This window comes from Dermacentor albipictus, chromosome 7 (assembly GCF_038994185.2).
Source record: "Dermacentor albipictus isolate Rhodes 1998 colony chromosome 7, USDA_Dalb.pri_finalv2, whole genome shotgun sequence".
NCBI classification, from domain to species: domain Eukaryota; kingdom Metazoa; phylum Arthropoda; class Arachnida; order Ixodida; family Ixodidae; genus Dermacentor; species Dermacentor albipictus.
Genome location: NC_091827.1, coordinates 137573697 through 137599224, shown reverse-complemented (window position 1 = coordinate 137599224; position 25528 = coordinate 137573697). Strand labels below are relative to the sequence as shown.

Sequence of the window (25528 nt, the reverse complement as noted above, 5' to 3'; positions counted from 1 at the left end):
TAAATCCAAGTACACAGGTGTTTTAGCATTTCGCTATAGGAGTGCAGCCCCATAGGAGTGCAGCCGCCGTGGCCGGGATTGGATACCGCGACCTCATGCTTAGGAACTCAACATCACTGCCACTAAGCAACCACAGCGGGTTGTCTGCGGGTATTTCAGTGCCTTCGGGAATAATGAGTCTGGAGCGAGGTGGGTTGCTAGTTTTGTCATCGAGCACACTCAAAACATGATAACTCAGAGAGCTCTCCGGCCGTGTCGCTTGGTCTTCGGATACCGTTATCGACTTCGACTTCAGGTCGATGATTGCGTCGTGTTGGTTAAGGATGCCTATGCCGAGAAATAAGCTTTGGACGCAATATTGGAGAATAACGAAGGTCGCAGCGTACGTCCAGTCATCAACGTTAGTTCTTGCCGTGTGGATTGCTGTCGACGTTATTAGGTGTCCCCCATCTGTCCTATTTAAGGGCTGTCCGATGCAGTCTTGACTTTTCTCTATATTGTCACGTGGTAGTGACGGTGAAGAAAGCAATACGATGGAATACAAAACTAGCTTTTATTGGGCGAACCTGTGCCCACAAAAACAGGCTACACTTATAGCACAACGATAGCAGCGAACACGGTCGGCGATCGTCGGAAAAACTGATCAGCGGGTCAAGCGCGTCGGCTTTTATAGATCAGTCGTCGAATGTTCCAGATTAACTGATGGGACCCGCGTGTCTTCCACAAAGTTCTACACCATTCGTGTCACGCGATGAAATCTGATAACACAAGGTTCGGCGACACCAGACACGCGGATAGAAGCGTCGATAACTTTCCAGAAACGTCGGACACATGCAGGCGCGTACCTCGCTCTGCGATTACAGTTAAAGGGCCCCTGAAACGGTTCGGACAAATTTTATAGGCGCGTAGGGTACAGCTTAAGTAGAACATTCGCATCACAATTTAAGTGAAGCGTTACGTATTAATGGAGCTGCAAGTGATTAGAAGTTGCCCTCCTCCCTAGCTATGCTTTTCCTCCTCAACTCGCTCGCCGAGCGAGCGGCGCTAAGCTCCGCCTTCACTGGTTCAGCGTCACGATGCGACGTCACATCGCTCACTTCCGGTTGTGTAGGAGCACGCCCCCTCCCGCGCGAGACCTCTCCGCTAGCCGCTTGGCCGTCGACCGAGAGCTATCGAAGCAGCGTGCGTTGCGAGCATTCTGTCGTAGCGCCGAACGTGTGCGGTACTCCGCTAAAAACAGGCAAGCTGGTCATTTCGGCAAATGACTGGAGGCATAAACTCAAGCTGATGAAGGAACTTTAGCGTAGACGTACGTGAGCAGCCTGATCGGTCTGCACGGTCCAGACACATGCTGGCGCAGCGCTTAAGCAGTCAAACAAAGCGCAAATATTGCTCTAACCAAGTGTAAAGCATTTTAAACATTTATAAGTCAACGTGTTGATGATTACACTCCTGCGAAAAATACACACCAGCAGCAAAGAATACACTTCGTTGCTGCTACTGTGTATGGTTGAGCTCTGTGCGACCAGGTGGCTGCACCGTGCAGACCGTTCACATTTGCCCTTCTGCTCAGCTCGTGGCTCATCCCGGCACAGTCAAGCGGCCAGACCCTGTCCCCTTGCGCTTGCGTTTGCCCTAATACTGGACTCGCGGTTTGCAGGTCGCTAGGTTTGCAGTCCGCAAGGCAACAAAGTCGAATCATAGTGCTCGCGAAAAGACTGAGACCGACTCTGACCGCGGAGCTCTCGTCAAAATGGAGTACGTTGTAACACAAGCAGACGACACTTGCTGTGTGCCGGAAGTGCTGAAGTGTACTAAAAAACTATTCTTGTGTATTCTCTATAAGTTATTTTTTTTTTACAAAAACAAAGTAACTAACATTCCAACTATTACGAGCATCATTTGTTCAACATAAAGTTGGAAAAGTTGTCGATCACGCGCCCTGGTCAGCCAATCAGATAGCTCGCCCATGTGACGTAATATGGGTTATTTGCATCATATGGGTAGGGGCGGCTTAAAATTCCGCCGAGCAGTGCGCTGCGATCGGCAGCGATGTGCATTTTTAAAACCTTATAATAAATTACACGCTTTACGCAGAGCACTTAGATGCAACAATTAATGATCAGAAGAACCTACTCTAACGACTCAGTACGTTTGTAGAAAATCTCCAAAATCGTTTCAGGGTCCCTTTAAGCGGCGAAAGGTGGTTGCCCGATACAGATAAGTACACGTGTCATTACCCCCCTCTTAAAAAGCATCGACCCGATGCTGCAAACAAACGAAAGTAACAAAGAAAAGTACTCGTAGCAAAGAAAACAACAAGCTAAGGAAGTTCATCAGCGTCCGTAAAATGGTTTAAGGCGCACCACGTGGACCACTTCAGATCGTGCGCGGCGCCGCTGTGAGTGCGAAATGCCGTCTGGCACGACCTCATAGTCTAGTGCGCCAATACGTCGGATGACCTTGTAGGGTCCGAAATAGCGTCGCAGCAGCTTCTCACTGAATCCTCGCCGGCGTATCGGCGTCCATACCCAAACACGGTCGCCGGGCTGGTACTCGACGAAGCGTCGTCGGAGGTTGCAGTGTCGGCTGTCGGTACGCTGCTGGGTCTTGATCCGTAGGCGGGCGAGCTGTCGGGCTTCTTCGGCGCGCTGGAGATAGGTAGCGACGTCAAGATTCTCCTCGTGAGTGACGTGCGACAGCATGGCATCGAGCGTCGTCGTCGGGTTCCTTTCGTAAACCGACTTGAATGGCGTGATCTGTGTGGCCGTCGAGAAGCACGTTAAGGTCGGTGGTTCTTTGTCTGGCGTTGCAGTTAGGTCGTGGCGTCGGATCACGGCTGCGTCGTGTTGAACTGAAGCTGGAACGTCGCTTCGTCAAGTCGTCTTTCGTCGGTGTAGTCTTGGCTTCCTGACTTCGTCGGGACGGCGGCGTGTCGTCATTAGGTCGTCGAGATGGTTTCTTCGTCGTCTTCGTCGGCGGCGGAGGATCTTCGTCAGTTCGACGAACAGCAACCGCACCTCCATCGGTTGCTGCTTTTAGTTTTCCGGATATGAGCTCGCTGACCAGCCCCGAGCTGGGCCAGTGTATGGTCGGCGCTGCGGCGACAGGTAGCGGCCTGGTGATGGTGAACGCGACGGTCGTCGAGAGCTCCACTGAGTAGCCGCGAGGTAGTCAGCGATATCGCGAGGGCGTTCACCTTGCTGCGGGCGCGGAGCGTTGACGGCGAAACCTCGCAGTCCCATTTCCCGGTATGGACATCGTCGGTACACACGCCCGGCTTCGCCGCAGTGGTAGCAGATCGGGCGGTGGTCAGGAGCGCGCCAAATGTCGGTCTTCCTCGGGTAGCTCCGCTGGGCGACGGGTGGGCGCGCTGTCGGCGGCGGCGGTGGACGACGGAATTGCGTCGTTGCAGGGCCCTGGCGTGGTCGCGGAGGGGGACCTTGACGGCGTGCGACGGTGGCGTATGTCATCGCTTCTGGCTGGGGCTGCGGTAATTGTGGTTGCAGCTCGGGAACTCCAAGTGATCGGTGCACCTCTTCTTTCACGATCTCGGTGATCGAAGCCACTTGGGGCTGCGACGAAGGCAGGACCTTGCGCAGTTCTTCGCGCACAATGGCCCTGATGGTCTCCTGAAGGTTGTCGGAATTGAGTCCTTGGATGGAGTACTGCGGCGTGAGCCCCTGGCGGTTATATTGCCGGGTGCGCATCTCCAGAGTTTTCTCGATCGTCGATGCCTCTGCAGAAAACTCAGCTACGGTCTTCGGCGGGTTACGGATAAGTCCTGCGAAATGTTCTTGCTTGACACCCCGCATCAGGAAGCGGACTTTTTTCCCCTGTGGCATTTCTGGGTCGGCATGCCGGAAAAAACGGGCCATCTCCTCTGTGAAGATCGCGATCGTCTCGTTTGGCAGCTGCACTCTGGTTTCTAGTAGTGCTTGGGCTCGCTCTTTTCGTACGACGCTTGTAAACGTTTGCAAGAAGCCGCTTCGGAACAGGTCCCACGTCGTTAAGGTGGCTTCCCGATTCTCGAACCAGGTCCTGGCGGCGTCTTCCAGTGCGAAATAGACATGCCGCAGCTTGTCGTCGCTTGCCCAGTTGTTAAACGTAGCGACCCTCTCATACGTTTCCAGCCAGGTTTCAGGGTCCTCAAATGTGGAACCGCGGAACGTCGGTGGTTCCCTGGGCTTCTGCAGGACGATGGGGGACGCTGCGGCTGCCATTGCGGCTGCCTTGGCCACAATCTTCTTGGTCTTCTCAGGTAGAAGTCCGTGCTCCGGGGGCAGCTGTTGAAGACGGCGGCTTGCTCGGTGGTCAGGGACTACGTTGGTGTTCTGTTTGCGGTCTGGGCTGGGATCACGGCTTGTCGGGGGCGTCCTGTACATGAACGAAAAGCACATCCACCAGTTGTCACGTGGTAGTGACGGTGAAGAAAGAAGCAATACGATGGAATACAAAACTAGCTTTTATTGGGCGAACCTGTGCCCACAAAAACAGGCTACATTTATAGCACAACGATAGCGGCGAACACGGTCGGCGATCGTCGGAAAAACTGATCAGCGGGTCAAGCGCGTCGGCTTTTATAGATCAGTCGTCGAATGTTCCAGATTAACTGATGGGACCCGCGTGTCTTCCACAAAGTTCTACACCATTCGTGTCACGCGATGAAATCTGATAACACAAGGTTCGGCGACACCAGACACGCGGATAGAAGCGTCGATAACTTTCCAGAAACGTCGGATACATGCAGGCACGTACCTCGCTCTGCGATTACAGTTGTTAAGCGGCGAAAGGTGGTTGCCCGATAAAGATAAGTACACGTGTCAATATGATGGTGAACGACCTTGGCAGCAGTACTGACAGTGCGATATAATCAAGTTTATTAAGCATGCCATTCGAGAAGCCTGCTGACAACGTAATTTCTAGATTTACGGTTCGGTTTCATGAAAATCGCTTTTGACTTGCAGTATGCACAACCGGAAATCATCGAAAAGACTGTTGCCATTCGATAGTGTGCATTCGAAGATCACCAAGATAGGGATAGCGAAGATCTGCCTCCACGCCACTTTACATAAATCTTGCTCGCATATATTGCATTGGGGTTCCTGTTCCAGGCTGCCCCCTGAAGCGTTCTGGCTACCCAACTTTAAAGGTTTCTTTGGCGGGCGAGGACCTTAGAAAGTATAACGCCCAACGCGTGAAAGGAATAAGGATGACAAAAAGTGACTGCGTATATTCCTTACCCTCACACAGTCTCGCACATCCAAAAATTTGCCACAAAATAAAACGTTAGCGGAGTAGTTTGTGCGGTATTCGAACTGTCAAAAATTTACATGAAAATTATAGCAGAATCCATCTCATGACGTTGGAGAATAATGCGATAAGCATTCAAGCAATGTAGAGACGCACCGTACTCCTGAAGCGGGAGGCGTCCTTTGCTTCAGCTACATGCGACATACACTGTCTTAGGTGTCGGCCCAATTTGATATGGAACTCGCTTGCCAAGGTCATCCATGAGCATGACTGCATTACTACTTGATGACGACGACGCAATGACAAAGATGGACTGATGTCGACGGAAGGAAAAAGGCGGTATGACGACGGCAGCATGGTCATTCAGATGGATGGATGGATGGAAAACATTATTGAGGTCCTTCGGAACGTGCACTAGCACGTCGCGGGCCGTTCCCACGTCGGGACGAAAATACCTAGCCTCAACGTCGCGGGCCTGTTGAACTGTTCAACACAGTTGGGCTTCACAATAAGAACTGCGCAGGGCAGCGTCCCATTTGGACGATGTAACGTCTTCGTCGCCCCGTAACGCGGGGCACCGCGAGGGCATGTAATTTAAGTTGACGAAGTCTGAGGAAAGCATGCAAGTGTTTGACTCTTGAATTTCGAGATATATCCCGTGTAAGATGGCGGGGCTAGGGTATGCCCCGATTTGCAAGAGTGACTGTCAATGCCAGATAAAAGTGCTTTGTAAGTTCGTTGTACGTGGTAACGGGATCCCTATTATCGGGAACCTCAGCGCTGCGCCACATGATGGCTACGTGGTCGACGACTCCTCGTGCAGCTCTGTGGGCCCAACTCGTTGTGGCTGGAAGGGGTGCCCTTGATCTGTCCCACGTCAACTCAGAACAAGACGATCGTGTGTTGCTTGATTTCCTTGAAACCGGTTTCGAGGCGGTTCCCTTGGCGAATGCTCGGACCGCCGATCTCGAGTCGCTGAATGTCGGCGTTCTCCCGTAGTCCAGCAGGACCAACGCTATTGCGACCTGTTCCGCAACCTCGGCCGCCGTCGTCCGGACCGTCGAGCAGTTTGTTATTTTCCCTTCTTGTTTGACGCTACACTGGACTGGTCTTGCACCCTCACCGACTTGTAACGTGTGTACGGAAGATGGGACCAAAGAATATTTCCTAATTTTTTGTCGACGATTTCTTAGCTTAAGAATACGAACCCTAGCATTACATTTAACTGTTCAGAATGTACGATCTTTGGGTGCCTCCACACTTGGACACAGCGAAAGGGAGGTTAGCGCTGCCATCAAAAATTTCCTCCTAGGACCAATGATATTAAACTCTGAGTACAAAATTTTAAACCTTGTTCCACCGAAATTAAATTAAATTGTGGGATTTAACGTGCCGAAACCACTTTCTGATTATGAGGCACGCCGTAGCGGAGGACTCCAGAAATTTTGACCACCTGGGGTTCTTTAACGTGCACCTAAATCTAAGTACACGGGCGTTTTCGCACTTCGCCCCCATGGAAATGCGGCCGCCATGGCCGGAATTCGATCCCGCGACCTCGTGCTCAGCAGCCCAACACCCAAATTTAATTTGAGTATTTTTATATTTATGGTTGTGGTATAATTTTCATATTTACAATCGCATTGTAATTCAGCCAGTATAAAAGTTTGCAATCTTATTTCACTTTGTACTTTGGCCTATCCGATTCTTGGCTGCTCCCCCAAAGTTGGTACGTGCCATTATATCCCAGGAATCTGCATCTACATTTACAACTACCAACTTGTCAGACGCTGCAGTCTTTGTATATATTTTGTAAATATTGATACATGCATATGGCGTGTTTCTTGTGGACGGTGGACGCGGGCGACCCGACAAAGACGACGAACGCTCTCTGGCTCTCGAGCTGTCGAATAAGCTGTCCTGCGCTGCAGTTGTCCTTTGTAAATATCAAATCAAATCATGTGTATTCTTCTAATGAACATTTAGAACGAGGTCCGAACAAAAAGTGGAATATACTAAACAAAATATAGTTTGTAAATTGTCTCCAGTTCTTAATCCTTCGAGTAACATTTTGGCGGAGGGTGCCGTCGTCGCCACGGAGCTGCGCAGCGGCCGCACCGTCCTGCTTTCCGCCACCGCTCCCGGTGACGACACCTCGTCTGCTTCTAGTCCTGGGACCTCGACAGCAGCGTACGTTACGGTTACCAATCGCCGTGATCCTGGCATTTTCTCCGGCCAAGATAATGTCGACATTGAGGACTGGCTCACCGTGTATGAGCATGTTAGCCGAAACAACCGCTACGATCCTACCATTATGCTAGCGAATCTCCTCTTCTACTTGGGCGGAGCTCGTGTCTGGTTCCGGACATACGAGGACGAGATGTCTAGCTGGGATGCCTCCAAGGAGAAGCTCAGTGACCTCTTTGGAAATCCCACCGGGCTGCAGCTGGCTACTTGAAAAGAGCTTGCTACCCGAGTTCAGTCTTCTATTGAATCGTAAGTCTCGAACATACAAGACGTGCTCGCTCTTTGCCGGAAAGTTGAGGAAAAAATGGCCGAGGTTGGCAAAGTCGGCCACATATTCAAAGGGACGACGCGTTTAACTTGTTGGCCTTCAACAATGTGCGCACCATCGACGTCATTGTCAATGAATGCTGTCGCTTTCGGCTCGCCTAGAGCCGCCGCGTCATCCCACAGTTCTCCCGGCTCCCTAACACGGCTGAGACGTCGTCTTGCGTCGGCCTTTCCGCTTCACCGCCTTAAAATGAGCACGTCAAACGTATTGTTCGCCGCGAGCTCGAGGCTACAAGTCCGGCGCCATTCCACCCACGCCAACATAACCTCACCATTGACCAACGAGCCCCAGCGATCCCTCTCATTCAGCAGTTGTGCAGCAGGAATTTTGAGACCTCGGTTTTCCAGCTGCCTGCTCGCTCTCCCGACCTGACGTCCGACCGGTGCCGACCGCTACGCCTCAGAGTGATATGTATTCCCCTCCCACCCTTACGAGTGGAGAACTCCGGACGACAAGCCCGTTTGCTTCCGCTGCCTCTACATTGACCACGTCGCTCGCCAAGGCCGCACCTCCTAGACGTCACCGTATTCGAGCTCCTTTTCCCCGTCTCCTCGCCCATTTACCGAGCCGCGCTGTTACTGCCTGCTACCACTGACGCATCCGTCGATGACAGTCGTTCGGCTCGCTCGCCGTCTCCTTAGCGCCGCCGGTCCCCGTCGCCCCAACCACGCTGCTATTCGTCGCTGACAGATTATGGAACCTCCAGAACGGGAAACTAGTCCATGAAGCTCCTGGGGGTAGTGCTGCATTATCCTCGTCGTGTCGATATCCTCCATTGACACTCCTAACGAACCAGAACTTACTTGATGTTCACGTCGATGGTGTCCCTTTGACGGCGTTTATAGATACTGGAGCCCAGGTGTCCATAATGAGTTGTAACCTTTGTCCTCGACTGAGGAAGGTTCTCGCACCTGCTACTACACGATCGGTACGCGTGGCCAATGACAGCGCTGTTTCCGCCATTGGAATGTGTACTTCCCTTATAAGTATCGCCGACCGCCACGTTCCTGTCCTTTTTGCAGTGCTGACCATTTGTCCCCATGACCTTCATTTCACTTCACTTTATTTCCTGAAAGACCCTCATGTGAGGGGATTAAATAAGCGGTGGGACACACATAGGTTAACAACAGAATACAGAAAAAATTGTGGACGAGTTATACAAACAAAAATGATTGTTGTGATGGGAGCGATCGCGTAATTTGGTTAAGGAACATATATGGACATGTGATGGCAGTAAGTTCTTGGAGAAGGCCGTTCCAGTCGCCAGTAGTCCGAGGAAAGAATGGCGAAGAAAAAGTTGTGCGTTTTCGTGGTCGAGATACCCGCTGGCGATGTCCGGTACGAAGAGAGAAATGTGGTGGAGGAGGACAGATGTAGGGTTCCTGTGATAGCTTGGAATAAAAGAATATATCAAATAAGTACAAACTAGCAATGTAGCGACGAAGTGCAAGAGTAGGTAGGTTGGACTGCGATTTCAGATATAATATGCTGATATCAAAAGAGCCCGAGGAATGAATTAATCTACTTGTTTTGGAGGCCAGATGGGCGATGCGTATTCTAATTATGATCGAGCAAGTGATTTTTATGCGAGTATGCTGGGGGGCAGAGTATAGATGACGCTTTTAGAAGCCAAGCGTTTTTTAGCAGATGAAATAATATTCGCGATGTGGCTATTCCACGTAAGATCATGACTAAGATGAACACCGAGATATTTAGATGATTGGACAGGGTTGATAGGAACGTTAGATATAGTGTAAGGAAACAGGAGAGGATTACTGTGACGGTGGAAACATATATATTTGCATTTGTTTATATGAAGTGGAATTAGCCAGTCGTTGCACCAGTTTTGTACCAGCTTTAGGTTATCTTGTAGGGATTGCTGGCTAAAGGCGTCAGTAACTGTTTTGCAAATAACGCAATCGTCGGCAAGCATCCGAATATGGCAATCTAATTTCTGAGCGAGGTCGGTAATATAAATTATAAACAAAAGAGGCCCTAGGACTGATTCTTGGGGCACCCCTGAGGAAAGTGGTAATAAGTTAGACATTTGTTTATTAATGACAACTGATTGGGAGCGGTGTGTCAAGAATTCTTTTTATCCATGCTAGTATGTCACAAGGCAAGTTTAGGCCGGAAAGTTTCAGAAATAGGTGATTATGGGGTACCTTGTCAAATGCCTTAGCAAAGTCGAGTAATATTGTGTCAGTTTGGAGGTTGGCGTCAAGGTTGGCATGCAGGCCGTGAACGAAGATGGCTAGTCGAGTTTCACAGGGGCAACCTTTACAAAATCCATGCTGTAATGAATGAAATAAATTATTTGAGTCCAGAAACTCTATTGTTAAAGAGTAAATGACGTGTTCCATGAGCTTGCAGGGTATGCTGATAAGCGATATGGGGCTACCTTCCCCACTTTCTAGTCCTGGGGTATGATACCTGTAGAAATGGACTGCGACAACAGCAATCATATAAACTTGGCAGACGCATGGCGAGCGTTTTTCAAGACCTTTGGGTTGATTTCATCAATGCTGTCAGATGAACAAAGTTTTAACTTATCTATAAGAAGGGATATGCCGGTTTCTGAGAACGTAACGGCTGGCATTGCATTTGTGGTGTCACTAGCTGTCATGAGGGTTGGTGGTTTTCGTTCTTTTGTGAATACAGATGCGAAGGCCGAATTAAATATGTTAGCGCACTCGAAGTCCGAAATACCACGTCCATAATCGTCAGTCAGGGTAACGACGCGCGAAGATCGGGGGTTTAAAAGCTGCAAGAATTTAGTCGGGTTATCTGTAAGTATGTTCGGCAAGTCAATGTGATAAAAGGAACGTTTAGCGTTTTTTACTGCGACCGGATACGCCTTTTCAGCAGCGTAATATTTTTCCCATGCGCAGTCTGCTCTGCTCAGTTTAGCACTATGGAAAGGACGTTTCTTTTTATTTTCTAATCTTCCCTGAGTCTTCGTGAAGCATGGCTTGTGGTGGTTAGCGCGGAAGCTACATTTGGGGAAATATCTATTAACCCGCCGTGGTTGCTCAGTGGCTATGGTGTTGGGCTGCTGAGCACGAGGTCGCGGGATCGAATCCCGGCCACGGCGGCCGCATTTCAATGGAGGCGAAATGCGAAAACACCCGTGTACTTAGATTTAGGTGCACGTTAAAGAACCCCAGGTGGTCGAAATTTCCGGACACTACGGCGTGCTTCATAATCAGAAAGTGGTTTTGGCACGTAAAACCCCACAATTTAATTTTTTTAAATATCTATTAGTCAATTCATTCATTTTATGTTTAAGCATTAACCAGTTTGTGTGGATGTCTTGTTCGTGAAATGACTCCTCATACGATGGAAAAAAGGCCTCCGATTCCGTTTGGAAGGCTCCAAAGTTTCCATTGTTGTAAAGAGAAATTGCTTTCTTAGGAAGTTGCTTTTGTTTTGGGGGTGAAGTTAAAGCATGCATGAATGACTTTATGATTGCTGATCTCACGGAGATAATACAGTTGAGGCTGTCCGGGTGGCTAGATAGTATGAGGTCAAGAATGTTTGCAGTATCTCCGGCGATGGCTTTAGGCTGGGTTACTAGCTGGGCTAGGTTAAAAATTAAGCAGACGCCCACAAATTCACGGGATTCATCCTGTCTGAAAATAGGTCGATGAGGGGCACACCAATTTATGCCAGGATAGTTTAAATCTCCAAAAAGAAAGATGTGTGCCTTAGTGTGTCTAGATTTATGTTCGTTTAAAATATTGTGCAGTTTACGGGGAACTTCGAGGCTATAATGAGGGGGTCTGTAACAAACGCCAAATTATATAGATACTGGCGTGGCGCGGTCTAATCCTCGGACTCGACTTTCGCACGGCGCATTCAGCTTTGATCGACTGTTCTGCCGGTACCCTTTGCCTCGAACTTCCTATACTGCTGAGGAAGGTCTGTTAGTACTTATGCCTAATCTCGACGCAAAAACATTGCGCGGAGCTGACGGAATCCCCAATGCGTTTCTTTCCCAGTACGCCAAATGGTGTTCAAAGTATTTTACCTTAATATTCGAGAGATCACTGTCATGCGTGAAATTCCCGCCGACTTGAAGTACGCGAAAGTCATCCCCATACCAAAAACAGCAAATTCGTCTCTCCTCACATCATACAGGCCAATAGCTTTACTATGCACATGCGCAAACACCTTCGAACACATCATTTTCAAGCACATTTCCATCTTTCTTAAGGACAACGCAATAATTGACGCAAGACAACATGGTTTCCGGCGAGGCTTTTCTACCGTAACTCAGCTCGTAGAAACAGCTCACGACTCAGCGACAGCTTAAGATAGAGAAGGCCAAATTGAGTTATTATTTCTCGATTTCGAAAAAAGCATTTGACCGCGTCTGTCACTCCGAACTACTTTAACTAAAACCCATTTTAAAAAACGACGCCTTAGTTAACTGGCATCAAGCATACTTTTCATTACGGAAACAGAGTGTTCAGGTCAATGATGCAGCTTCGACACCCGCAACTGTAGACGCAGGTATTCCCCAGGGATCAGTGTTAGGGCTGCTCCTCTTTTTTTATCTTTATCAACGGCGTAATCAGTGGCATACGCGTCAAGATAAAGCTTTTTGCAGAGGACTGCATTTTGTACAACGAAATACGCAATTCAATTCAAATGATCAGGAAGCTTTAAACACCTCGCTGTCTACATCAACATGGGGCTCGAAATGGCAGATGACTATTAACCTCGAAACGACTGTTGCAATGACCATTACTCGCAAAGAGAATCCCTCAACCCTACTTGTAGCATTAACAACCAGTCTTTATCCGTCGTGTCTACGTACAAATACCTGGGAGTAGTAATAACGTCAGATCTTAGGCGGAATCAACATATAACATACATCTATAATAAAGCAATGAAGAAACTAGGCTTTTTAGGGCGATGAATAGGAAACGCTTCACCTAAAATAAAACTGTGAATACGCTGTGGTTGTTTGGGATCCACACACACAAACCAACATCAGTAAAATTGAGAAAGTCCAAAGGAAATCAGCCAGGTTTATTTTCAATTCGTACAGCTGGCGCACATCACCATCATCTCTTCTAGAAGTTGCAGAACTAGAAAACTTTGCAATAAGGTGTTACCGGGTCGGAAGGAAATTTTTCTTTTTACTGTATAACAGGCAATTAGGAATAGATAAAACATTATTTATTCTATCGGCTAGCCACCTCTGCACGCACTCTTATCACAACAAAAAGGTTTGAGATTTTTCCTGCAGGACCAACGCATTTAGAAATTTTTTCCCGCGCGCGATTTCCGAATGGAACACATTACCTGCCACAACTGTCGACTGCCCAACGGTTTCATCCTTTCTGTCTGCGCTTTGTGAATAAACCATAACGTTCATCCCTTGTTTTACCAGTCAAATCATGATTTTGAAAAGGTTTCTCACATGTTGTTTGTTATGCAGATTCTTGTTCAGTGTCTGCTATCTTGTGTGATCTTATTTCATACTTGTTGTTTTGTTCCAAATGCCTACTCCTGCCTAACGCCTGGTAACAAGGCTGGCAGTACTTGTAAAATAAACAAAGATAAATAAATAATGCTCGTGCATATTCGTGCCAAACTACCGAACAATTTTTGTACTAGCGCCATCGTCCGCCTGCCGCCTAAAGACTTCGCTTTCGTCGATTTGCTATCATCTTTTCCTGTGCCCGATGGCGCTTACGTCGCCACATCTGTACCTGAGGTTTTTTATGCGCAATGTCACCGTGCCCCAATCCGTCGTCACCGTCGCCGATAACCGGACATGCCTTCCCGTCGTCAATTTTAGCCTGACAAAGTAAGTTCTACCCCAAGGCATATCGATTGCAACGCTGCGTGCTATAAGAGATGACCTCGTCACGACGTTTTCAGTAGACGTGTGCTCAAATTCTTCACCATGTCCACGGGATGCTATTTTCCTTGACGCAACTTTAGTCCCATGATTGCAGCAGACCAATTGCCTGCACAAGCAGCAGCTCTGTGTCGCCTTTTGGTTTCCTAAACACGACATCTTCGACCTCCATTATCACCAATCCGGCCAGACTTTCATTGTTAAGCATCGCATAAATACTCGTGATGCCTGTACTATTCAACGCCGGCCATATCGGGATTCTGCTTCATAACGTAAGGTTACTCAAGATGAACTGAACCAGATGCTTCCAAAGGCATTGTTCAACCTTCGTCTGGCCCTTGGGGGTCGCCCGTGGTGGTTGTTCAAACGAAAGATGGCGCATGGCGTTTCTGGGTAGATTCTCGTCATCTAAACTGCATTACCAAGAAAGACGCCTACCCCTTGCCTCACATTGACGACGCCCTCGATTGTCTCCATGGTGCCAACTACTTTTCATCAATGGACCTTCGGTCTGGTTATCGGAAAATTTCTGTGGATGAAAAAGACTAAGAGAAGACCACGTTCGTGACCGCTAATGGTCTTTATCAATTCAAAGTTATGCCGTTCGGTCTATGCAACGCCCCAACAACGTTCTAACGTATGATAGACTCTTTGCGTCAAGACTTCAAATGGTCAACATGCCTCTGCTACCTAGACGACGTTCTCTTGTTTACGCCTACATTTGAGACGCACCTTGAACGCGTATCAGCTATTCTTCAAGTCTTCCGCGAGGCTAGGCTCCAACTAAATTCATCGAAGTGTCACTTTGGTTGCCGTCAGATTACAGTGCTGGGCCACCTCATCGGCGCTTCCGGTATTCAACCAGACCCGGAGAAAATTCGTGCTGTCACGTCTTTTCCTGTACCTCAGTCTGTCAAAGACGTCTGAAGTTTTCTGGGACTCTGTTCCTCCTTCTGGCGTTTCTTTCAAGACTTCGCAGTGATTGCCCGACCACTTACTGATCTTCTGAAGAAGGACGTGCCGCTTACGTGCGGCCCCGCTGCGACTCCCGCCTTTGCCCACCTCACCAACATTCTCTCCACACCACCTATACCGGCCCACTTTGACCCGTGCTCTCCTGCAGAGGTGCCTACCGATGACGGTGGTCACGGTAGTGGAGCCGTCTTAGCCCAGCGCAAACAAGGTCAAGATCGCGTTGACGCCTACGCTAGCCACCTCGTCACAGCGGCGAAGCGCAACTAGTCGACTACAGATCGCGAATGCCTGGCTCTCCTCTAGGCGGTTTCCGAATTCCGCCCATACTTGTGTGGCACACACTTCTGCGTAATCACGGACCACCACGTGCTCCGCTGGCTTTCCTCACACAAGTATCCTACCGACCGCCTTCGTCGCTGGGTTCTGCGGCTGCAAGAATATTCCTATGCAGTAGTGTTCAAATCGGGCCGATTACATCAAGACGCAGACTGTTTATCACGCTATCCAGTGTATGAACCACCCGCCGACCCAAGCAATGCCGACGCTTGCATTTCCTCCGTCTCTCAGTTGCTGCACGTTGCCGACGAGCAACGCCATGATGCCTCCTTGCGCTCCATCATCGATCGCGTGGAATCTTCGCCTTCTGATTGGTTCCTTCCCGTCTTTGTTCTCAGGGATGGTGTAATATACCGGTACAATGTACGCCCTCATGGTCCTGCCCTCCTTCTGATCATTCCTAAGCGTCTCGACTCAGCTGTTTTCAAGAACTTCACGATTTACAAACGGCAGGTCATCTTGGCGTCTTCCGCACCTACGACCGGGCCAGGCCTTGCCCGAAGTACGTTACGGCATGCCATAAATGCCAGCGCCGAAAAACACCATCGACGCTCCTTTCCGGGTGCCTTGAACCGCTCGACATTCCATCCGAGCCATTGTTTACTTACTTACTTGGCCCTTTCCTTCTATCCACATATAGCTACAAGTGGATTGCACTGGCGACAGATTACGCCACGCGCTACGCCATCACCCGAGCACTTCCAACAAGCTGCGCCACAGATGTCGCCGATATTCTTTTACGCGACGTGATTCTGCAGCATGGTGCTCCACACCAACTGCTCACTGACCCGGGTAGGAGATCTCTTTCTGAAGTCATTGCCGACATCCTGCAGTCCTGCTCAACCAAGCACAAGCTGACTTCGTCTTACCATCCACAGTATAATGGTCTCACGGAGCAACTGAATCGCACCCTAACAGTCATGCTTGCAAAGTATGTCTCGTCCGACCATACTGATTGGGACATTGCCCTACCCTATGTCACTTTTGAATATAATTCATCGCGTCACATACACTCATGGTTATTCCCTGTTCTTTCTGTTATTCGGCCGAGAACCCGCATTGCCACAGGCCTTTCATCCACCGCAGCAGAGACCAGCGAGCATGCACTTGATGACATCATCAGGGCAGCCCAAGCATGTGAAATGGCCCACGCTCGCCTCCTGACCTCCCAAGAGAAGCAGCGGTGTTTGTACGATCGCCAAGGCAGAGACGTCCACTTTTCGCCTGGATGTCTGGTGCCCCTGCGGTCCCCGACTGGTCACGTTGGCCTGTCAGAAAAACTCCTGTCGCGGTGCACAGGCCCATATCGAGTGATGCGTGCCGTGACTCCAGTTACGTACGAAATCGCCCCAGTCATTACCAGTGCCTCATCTGCTCTGAATTCCATTTAAGTTGTGCGCGTCGCACGCCTCAAATTATACTATTCTCCTGTTCCCACCGCTATTTAGACGCTAAGGAACGAGGCTTCCGGAGCCGGGGATAATGATACATGCATATCGCGTGTTTCTTGTGGACGATGCACGCGGGCGCCCCGACGAAGACGACGAACGCTCTTTGGCTCTCCAACTGTTGGCTGAACTGGCCAACGCTGCAGTTATTCTTTGTAAATGTACTTTGTAAATTATCTCCAGTTCTTATGTAAAAAAGAAGTGAGGCGTGCAGACAGGACACAAAAGTAGAGAAGTGGACAACACGAACGCCGACTATCAACTGAAGGTAGCACTCAGGCGAAAAAAGAAAGAAGACACAAAGCTCATCTGTGCATGCTCAGGAATGGTAACACCACCTGACAGTCGGGTACACGTGCCGGTCTACCTGAGAGATAAAATTTGAGGCACTTAATCTCTTCTTTATGTAATGTAATCGAAGGCTGACTCACGCACGCACTTCCACCATTATAGATATGCCATGCCTCTACCATAAGACGCGTATCTTCATTCTTATGCCTGTACAATATCGCGCATTCGTCTAACTCTGACGTGCAGTTACAATCTTGGCAATGTAGCTGAAGATTAGAAGGCGATCTACTGGTTAACAACCTCTTGTGTTCCATTAGCCTCTTGTATCAGTCGAGGTGGCCAGCGACCAAACGCCCTTTATTGCTGAACGTACAGTGCTTTTATAGCTGCAAGGGGGTGTGGCAACCAAGGCGCATATCTAATCTAGGCGAGCACGATGAATCGCCGCACCAGGCATGGCACGTGCGTCATTCCCGATACTATATCTTCCCTCCTGTGGAGAATAGATGCCAAGTACTTGGTTGAAATTGCGGTCGTACCGCAGGCGCTGCAGTAGTCTCCTATCTCTGGTAGATCGGCGCATTGTAAGAGCCTGCGGAGCCGTTGAGCTCACAGTCAGTCCAGTCGTAGTGACGGGCGGCGGTGCCTGCGGAATGTTCTCGGAGCTCACAGGCGAGTCTCCAGTTGCAGCAGGTGCCGTGGGTTGCAGTGCTGCACATGCTCGTTCGCTCTCCCGGTCGTCACATTCGAGGGCTTCTTGCTGGAACAGCTCACCAGTTGGAAGCAGATGCTGTCGGTTGCGACGTAGAACTCTGTTGTCCTCGGTAACTACTTGATAAGACCTCGGTGCAACTGCTTCGGTAACTTGAGCTCGGTGATTCCATGTCTTCTCCTGTACTCTCACGACATCGCCGGTATTGAGAGGTGGTAACGTTCTCCCCGAGTGTCTGCCTGGGCTCGCTTGAATACTGGTATGCTTGGCTGCTACCTGAAGTCTGGGAGTAGAGTGCGAAGCCTCCTGCTCTGCATGAGTTCACCAGGGGAGCGGCCATCTTCGAGCGGAGTGGATCTGTAGTTGAGCAACCCGAGCCAGAAGTCTTGTTTTGTTTCTTCCGTTTTCTTTATGATTCTTTTCACAATCTGAACCCCCTTCTCAGCGAGTCCATTCGATCGCGGGAACTCGGGACTCGACGTGACGTGGCTGAAGTCGTACCTGGAAGCAAAGAGAGCAAATTCATAAGACGAAAACTGCGGCCCATTGTCCGTGTGGGCTTCCATTGGAATGCCGTATCTTGAAAAGATGGCGCTCAACTTCTCAATTACGGCACTGGATGTTGTACGAGTCAGCTTCTCCACTTCCAGGAAGTTCGAATGGGAATCAAAAACAGGCAGGTACAAGCTGCCTCCGTACTGAAAAATGTGAACGCCCACGCGGTACCATGCATGGGCCGGTGTAGGTCTGATCATAAAAGGCTCACTTTGCTGTTTGTACGTATATTTGCGGCAAACTGCACAACTCTGCAACAGGTTTTCGATATCAGAGTTCAGCCCCGGCCCGAACACTAGGCCCCTGGCTCTTGCTTGGCACTTGTTCAAGCCCATGTTTCCCTCATGAATCTGTTCGAGAACTTCCTTTCGCATTGACTTCGGGACTACAACTTTGCTGTCTTTAAATACAATTCCTTTAATCAATGAGAGCTCGGACGCGAATGGATTCATTATTCCCACAATGTCACCGTGACCATTAATGTAGCTCATCACTGACTGCAAGTCCTGATCATTCGCCGTTGCTTTGGCCAGACGGGCCAGTGTTCTAGCGCTTACCAAGGTTGACATGACTGCAACCGCGTGGACCTCCACATCTTCCGTGTCGTCGGAGTAGTCCTTAGTCGCTGTCCCTGGAGCCCTTGATAGCATGTCTGCGAGAAAGAATGTCTTTCCTGGTACATACTGCAGTTCAAAATCATAAGCCATTAGCCTCAAGAAAAAACGTTGAAGCCTGGGTGGCATATCACTGATTCCTTTCGCTGCAACACCAAGCAGTGGACGGTGGTCAGTCTCGATAACAGTTTTACGTCCGTATACGAAGTGATGAAATTTTTCACAGCCGAACGTTATCCCCAATGCTTCCTTTTCAATCTGCGAGTACCTCTGCTCCGAATTGGCCATTACACGCGAGGCATAAGCGACTGGCCGCCAGTTTTCACCGTGGCGCTGTAAAAGTGGAGCCCCCAAACCATTCTTTGATGCATCTGCCACGATTTTAGTGTCTCTGGCTGGGTTGAAAATAGCTAGGAGAGGCGCACTGCTAAGCATGTCGCAGATCATCCTCCACTCACTAGCGTGGTTTTCGGTCCACTCGAAGACAGAGTCCTTTTTGATGAGGCTGCGAAGAAGCGTAGTACGTTCTGCGAGATTGGGCAAGTACTTGCTGAAATTATTTGCTACTCCTAGCATTCTGTGGACAGCGGCTTTATCCGTTGCGCATGGAGTCTCCCTCAACGACTGCGTCAACGTTGGGTTAGGCTTTATTCCATCGTGGCTAATGACGTCACCCAAGAATTTAATTTCAGTCACTCCAACCTTGCACTTTTCAGCGTAGAAAGTTAAGCCTGCTTTTTCTGCCACTTGCAGCACTTTCCGCAGGCGCGCATCGTGTTCTTCTTTAGACGAGCCCCATATTAGAATATCATCAATGTACACACTCACATCTTGACAGCCGTCAAATATTTCGCTCAGGATTTTCTGGAAAACTTCCGGGCTGATGAGATTCCGAACGGGAGCCTCAAAAACCGGTAACGCCCGAACGGAGTACCGAACGTGCATGTAGTTGCTGTGGAGTCATCCAAAGGTACCTGATGAAAACCCGCCCTTGCATCGAGGAGCGTGAAGTACTTAGCGCCGGCGAGCTCAGCTTCTATGTCCTCGCGTCTTGGCATCTGATAATGCTCTCGCTGTATCCACTCGTTGATTCTTCTAGGGTCCATGCAAACCCGTATTTTATGCGAAACATATTACTGGAGCTCAACCCAGCTCCTCAGGCGCGGCGGTGTCGCCTTCAATACCACGTGACACCGTGACGTCACGACAGAGGAGAAACGGGGCTCCAACTTGCGCCGTCGCTCGCGGCGTCGCGGCGGTATATAAGCAGCTGCGCTTGCCTCTGCTAGACACTCACGAGGTGAGATGCCTCCTGGAGACAGAGCTGCTCGTTGGAATGAGAAGCGAAGGTTGCGGCGTGCTACAGAGACTGTTTCTAGGTGGCTTTGCTACGGCGCAGCGACTACGCACCCCGCATCGGACGCGGTGAGCGTCGAGCAAGGCAGCATTCGGCGCGACAACGAAATGTGCGCCTGAGCAAGCGCCGCATGCCTGAGCCGATGCCGGCGACACCGGCTTTTCTGCGACACGAGCTCCTTAACGCTGTCGCGTTGAAATAAAGGCTAGTATGCTTCGCATCCTGGGCTTAACCTTAGCTAAGCCACAGTCAGTTTTTTTTCCGCCTTTCTTCCGCACGATAACCAAAGGGCTCACCCAGTCTTTCGGTTTCTGGACCCTCTCAATAATGCCACTTCGCTGCATGCGCTCCAGCTCCTACCTCAGAGGTTGCCTCAGCGCCAAGGGCACCCGCCGAGCTGGCTGGACAACTGGCGTCGCATCCTTGCGTAGGACCATTTTATACTGGCGACTCATGCAGCCTGTTCCCTGAAAAAGCTGGCGGAATTCGGTTAGAACGTCCTCACTGCCACCCGCTGTGGCGCTTCCTTCTTTTACAGCATCCACTGCACGTGACACCAGACCAAGCGACTCGCATGCTAGTAGTCCCAGTATAGCTTGGTTGCCCTTTTTGACGACATAGAAGTTGACATCCTTCGACCGGCCGTTCGCGGTCACTAGTAGCCTTGCCATACCGAAATGCCGAATGACACCACCGCTGTATGATCGAAGCAGCGAAGAGCTCGGTTTTGTTTGAACCGCACCGATGGCACCGGCTGTTGGAATCTCAGCGCGGCCACCAGCTGTTGGAACCTCAGTGCTGACACCCGTTGTTGCAACCGGACCGTTGGTTCCCGTTATTGCAAATGGGTCGCAAGCCCCAAGGGTAGCGTTGGCCTGGCAGCCTGGGGCACACTGGAAGCATCCGAAGGTCCCAGCAAAGCATGAGGCGACTGCTAACAGAACAACTTGTTTATTCTAGCATCGCAAAGAGCGGGCGGTCAGGTCGACCGAAGTAGAGAGACGGGAGAGCACGTTACTCAACAGAAGAAATCGGAGCCTCTCTCCTGGCGTCCGGGGGCAGCTGCTCTTATACTCTTGGCGTCGCGGGCAAGAAGGAAGGTCACGGGACGGCACCACGTGACAGCGGCGACGGACGGACTGAGAGACACGTTGGGACAAGGAGGTGACGCATCAGCCGGGCCGGCGCCGGTCAGACCTCCTCGCTTCACACTGGGGGAGCTCCTCTCCCCGGCTGCCGCGCTTTGACAAGCGTGGGCACACACACACACACACGCACACACAAAGACACGTGGCACTGAACATGCCGGGACGCGCTCGGTGGGGATGCGTCGCGGCCGCTCCGAACGGGCCAAAATGTCCGCCGCTTGGAACGAAGCCCCGGCGTCCGTTGAATTCGCGCCGGCTACACCGCGCGTCATAGGCGAAACGTAACAGACCGCCCCGCCGGGGGAAGGAGATCCCGATGGTCATCCGCTGTCCGGAGGGATGTCGCTCGATGATGCTCATAACCGAAGTCGGTCGTCCCTCGGCGTTTCTTGAGCGCAGCGCACCGAGAACGCCTCGTTCTCACGTTCAGGTTCACACAGGACACTGCAAAGTGACTTCGGGAGAGTTCTCATTTTTCTCTCGTTCCCAGCAAGCGTTAGAACTACGCCGAAACTCAGCCGCTCAGTCAGCAAGCACGGCACAACCCTCACTAAGCCATGCCAGGCTCTTTCCCCTTTTATACTGCTGCCTAGTTCCTTACAGTAGTCTAGCAGCACCCAGAACGCGTCCACAAATCGGAAAATTGCACTAGAAAGCACATCATCACTTTGAAACACTACACAAAAGCAATATGTTAAAAATCCTGCCTCAGGAAGAAAAACATCAATAACAAACAATTTTGAGGCTGATTCCCACGTTAGGGGCTTCGACTTAAGCCATCGGCGTTACCGTTGAGACTCCCCTTTTTGTAACGCACCTCAAAGGAATGTTGTTGCAAAGCGAGGCTCCAGCGCAGGAGGCGGCCATTTGTGGAAGAGATGGTCTGCAGCCATTGGAGAGGGCAGTGATCCGTCTCGATGCATGCGAAGCGGAGATCGCAGCGAGCGACCGTACACTAGCTCAGCTGGCGGAAACCCCGTAGCCACATGCGGCGCGGTCCTCAATGCAAATATCACCCCAGGCAGAAACAGCTCCCAGTCGGTTTGCTGTTCAAACCACAATGCTCTCAACACGCGCTTCATGACGGAGAGAAGCTTCTCAAGAGAATTCGACTGTGGGTGGTACACTGAGCTGTGTAACAGCTTTACCCCGCACCTTTCGAGAAAGGCTGTCGTCAAAGCGCTAGTAAACACTGTGCCCTGATCTGATTGGATTTCCGCAGGAAAACCAACTCGCGCAAATATGGACAGTAGTGCATTGACTATCTCAAGTGAGCTGAGTTCTTTAAGGGGCACTGCTTCAGGAAACTTTGTCGCTGGGCAGATCACAGTCAAAATGTGTCTGTACCCCGTGGCTGTTACCGGCAGAGGTCCCACTGTATCAATAACGAGCCGTCAAAAAGGCTCCGTAATGATAGGTACCAACTTCAACGGCGCCCTCGATTTGTCACCTGGTTTGCCCACCCGCTGACAGGTGTCACATGTCTTCACAAAGTGGTCTGCGTCCCGAAAACACCCTGGCCAATAGTACTCTTGCAAGAGACGGTCCTTAGTTTTCTTAACTCCTAGGTGTCCGGACCACGAACCCCCATGCGACAAGCGCAACAGATCCTGACGGTAGCACTGAGGCACGATCAGCTGATCGAACTCCACGCCCCTGCGGTCTAGATACTTCCGGTACAGGACCCCACCTCTTTCCACAAAGCGAGCATTTTTCTTGGCGATACCTTCCTTTACAATGCAGCGTATGTTTTCTAGGCTGCCATCCTTCTTTTGCTCGGCTATCAAAGCCGACCGGCTGACTTTTAGCAACCTATTAAGTCCGTCTGACGAAGGCGCGATGAGCAAATCTTCAGATAGCTCTTCTAACTTTCCCGTGTCGGGCATTTCCTCTCCAGTATCTGGTGCCTTCAACGTTACAGGCTCAATTTTATTCAGTTCGGGCGTGCTCTGAATATCAGCTTGCTGCGCCTCTGACCCTTTCTCATCGTTCGACAACGTCGGCCCCGCAACTACCGCCTTTGCAGCGAGCTCCCGAACCTTCGATCTGGTTAAGGCCTGAACGCTAGCCTCACCAAACAAAAGCCCCTTCTCGCGCAGGAGGTGATCGGACCTGTTCGAAAATAGGTACGGGTACTGGGGGGGGGGGGGGGGGCAGCATAGATGACACTGCCGCCTCCGTCTCAAGTGCTCCGAAAGGTCCTTCAATAAGCACTTTTGCTACGGGCAGACACACGCTATGAGCTTCCACGGCTTGCTTGATCCATGCGCACTCGCCCGTGAACATATCAGGTTCTGCGTAAGAGGGGTGAACTACATCCATTGTAGCTGCGGAATCGCGAAGCACTGGGCACTCTTTCCCGTTTACGAGGAGGTCTCGCATGTAAGGCTCGAGAAGCTTCATGTTCTCGTCAGTGCTGCATAATGACAAAAACACTACTTTTGCTTTTGTTTCCGGACACTGCGCCGAAAAGTGACCCGGCTTCTGGCACGTATAACACACGCGCGCTTGCCTCGCCTCGAACCGCTTTCTGCGTTCGGCTTCGGCTGCCGCCGTCTCCTTACGTTCGGTCGGAGTGCTTTCACTCGCGTCCGCACTACGTGTGTCCCCCTTTGCTCTCATGGGCGTGAACTTCGGCCTCTCAAACTTGGAGCAAAATTCACCCTTTTGACCGTCCTTAGCTCCGCGAGCCCGACGCGTCACAAACTCTTCGGCTAGCTCAGCGGCTCTAGCCACCGTACTAACATCTGGCCTATCCAAGACCCAGTAGCGCACGTTCTCAGGTAACCGACTATAAAACTGTTCTAGCCCGAAACACTGCAGAACTTTCTCGTGGTCACCAAACGTTTTCTCTTCTTTGAGCCACTCCTGCATGTTTGACATTAGCCTGTAGGCAAACTCTGTATATGACTCACTTTTACCTTTTTCATTTTCCCGAAACTTCCGACGGAACGCCTCCGCTGACAGCCTGTACTTTTTTAGCAGACTCGATTTCACTTTGTCGAAATCCTCTGCCTCCGCTCTCTCCAAGCGAGCGACTACGTCGGCCGCCTCGCCGGGTAACAAAGTGAGCAAGCGCTGTGGCCACGTTTCCCGAGAGAACCCCTGATTCTCGCACGTTCGCTCAAAGTTAACCAGGAACAAACCAATGTCCACTCCAAGCTTAAACGGCCGCATCAGGTCAGTCATTTTGAACGATACTCGTTCTCCTGCACCGTGTGCCTGACTTCCATTACGAGCGCGTTCCATCTCCACCTCGAGACGCTTCATTTCCAAAGCGTGTTGACGGTCGCGCTCTTCTTTTTCGTTCTCTTTTTGTTCTTTTAGTTCGCGCTCCTGTCTTTTAGCCCTCTCCTCAATGGTCTCAAGGCATTCCGACAGCTCGTCATCCTCAGCTTCTAACTCAAGAATAGCCCTCAGCAGTTCTGGTTTTCTGAGTTTGTCTGAGACATCCAGACCCAACTCTCTTGCAAGCTCCAACAATTTCGGTTTGCGCAACGACTTCAAATCCATGGCTGCTCTGAATGCTGCTTTCTCTACTGGCTACTATTGTCTTGCCGCAACTAACCCGGCAGCAACGACAACCACAATTACCAGCTCTGTTTCTGACACTAAAAAAAGCCTGGCAAAACTCAGAAGAAGAAATTCCCGCACTCACCAAACCTCGCAGCCGAGAATTCAGCGCAGTCGTTCCGCTGCAGGCAACCAGTCATCACACAGGGCTCGTTGCACTGCTCCCGTATGGTCGTTGTGCTGCTCAGCATACAGTCAACCGCATATCTTCGCTGCTGGCCTCCGTTGTCCCGATCCCACCGCTGGCAACCAGCTGTTTGAACCGCACCGATGGCACCGGCTGTTGGAATCTCAGCGCTGCCACCAGCTGTTGGAACCTCAGTGCTGACACCCGTTGTTGCAACCGGACCGTTGGCGCCCGTTGTTGCAAATGGGTCGGAAGCCCCAAGGGTAGCGTTGGCCTGGCGGCCTGGGACACACTGGAAGCATCCGAAGGTCCCAGCAAAGCATGACGCGACTGCTAACAGAACAACTTGTTTATTCTAGCATCACAAAGAGCGGGCGGTCAGGTCGACCGAAGTAGAGAGACGGGAGAGCACGTTACTCAACAGAAGAAATCGGAGCCTCTCCTGGCGTCCGGGGGCAGCTGCTCTTATACTCTTGGCGTCGCGGGCAAGAAGGAAGGTCACGGGATGGCACCACGTGACAGCGGCGACGGACGGACTGAGAGACACGTTGGGACAAGGAGGTGACGCATCAGCCGGGCCGGCGCCGGTCAGACCTCCTCGCTTCACACTGGGGGAGCTCCTCTCCCCGGCTGCCGCGCTTTGACAAGCGTGGGCACACACAAAGACACGTGGCACTGAACATGCCGGGACG

At 50.7% G+C, this 25528-nt stretch overlaps 1 protein-coding gene across 3 annotated transcripts in view; it reads left to right on the top strand.

Moving 5' to 3' along the window:
* Nucleotides 1–25528, top strand: part of LOC135897809 (sarcospan-like) — a 297173-nt gene that overhangs the window by 37635 nt on the left and 234010 nt on the right. The gene's annotated exons all lie outside the window — the stretch shown is intronic.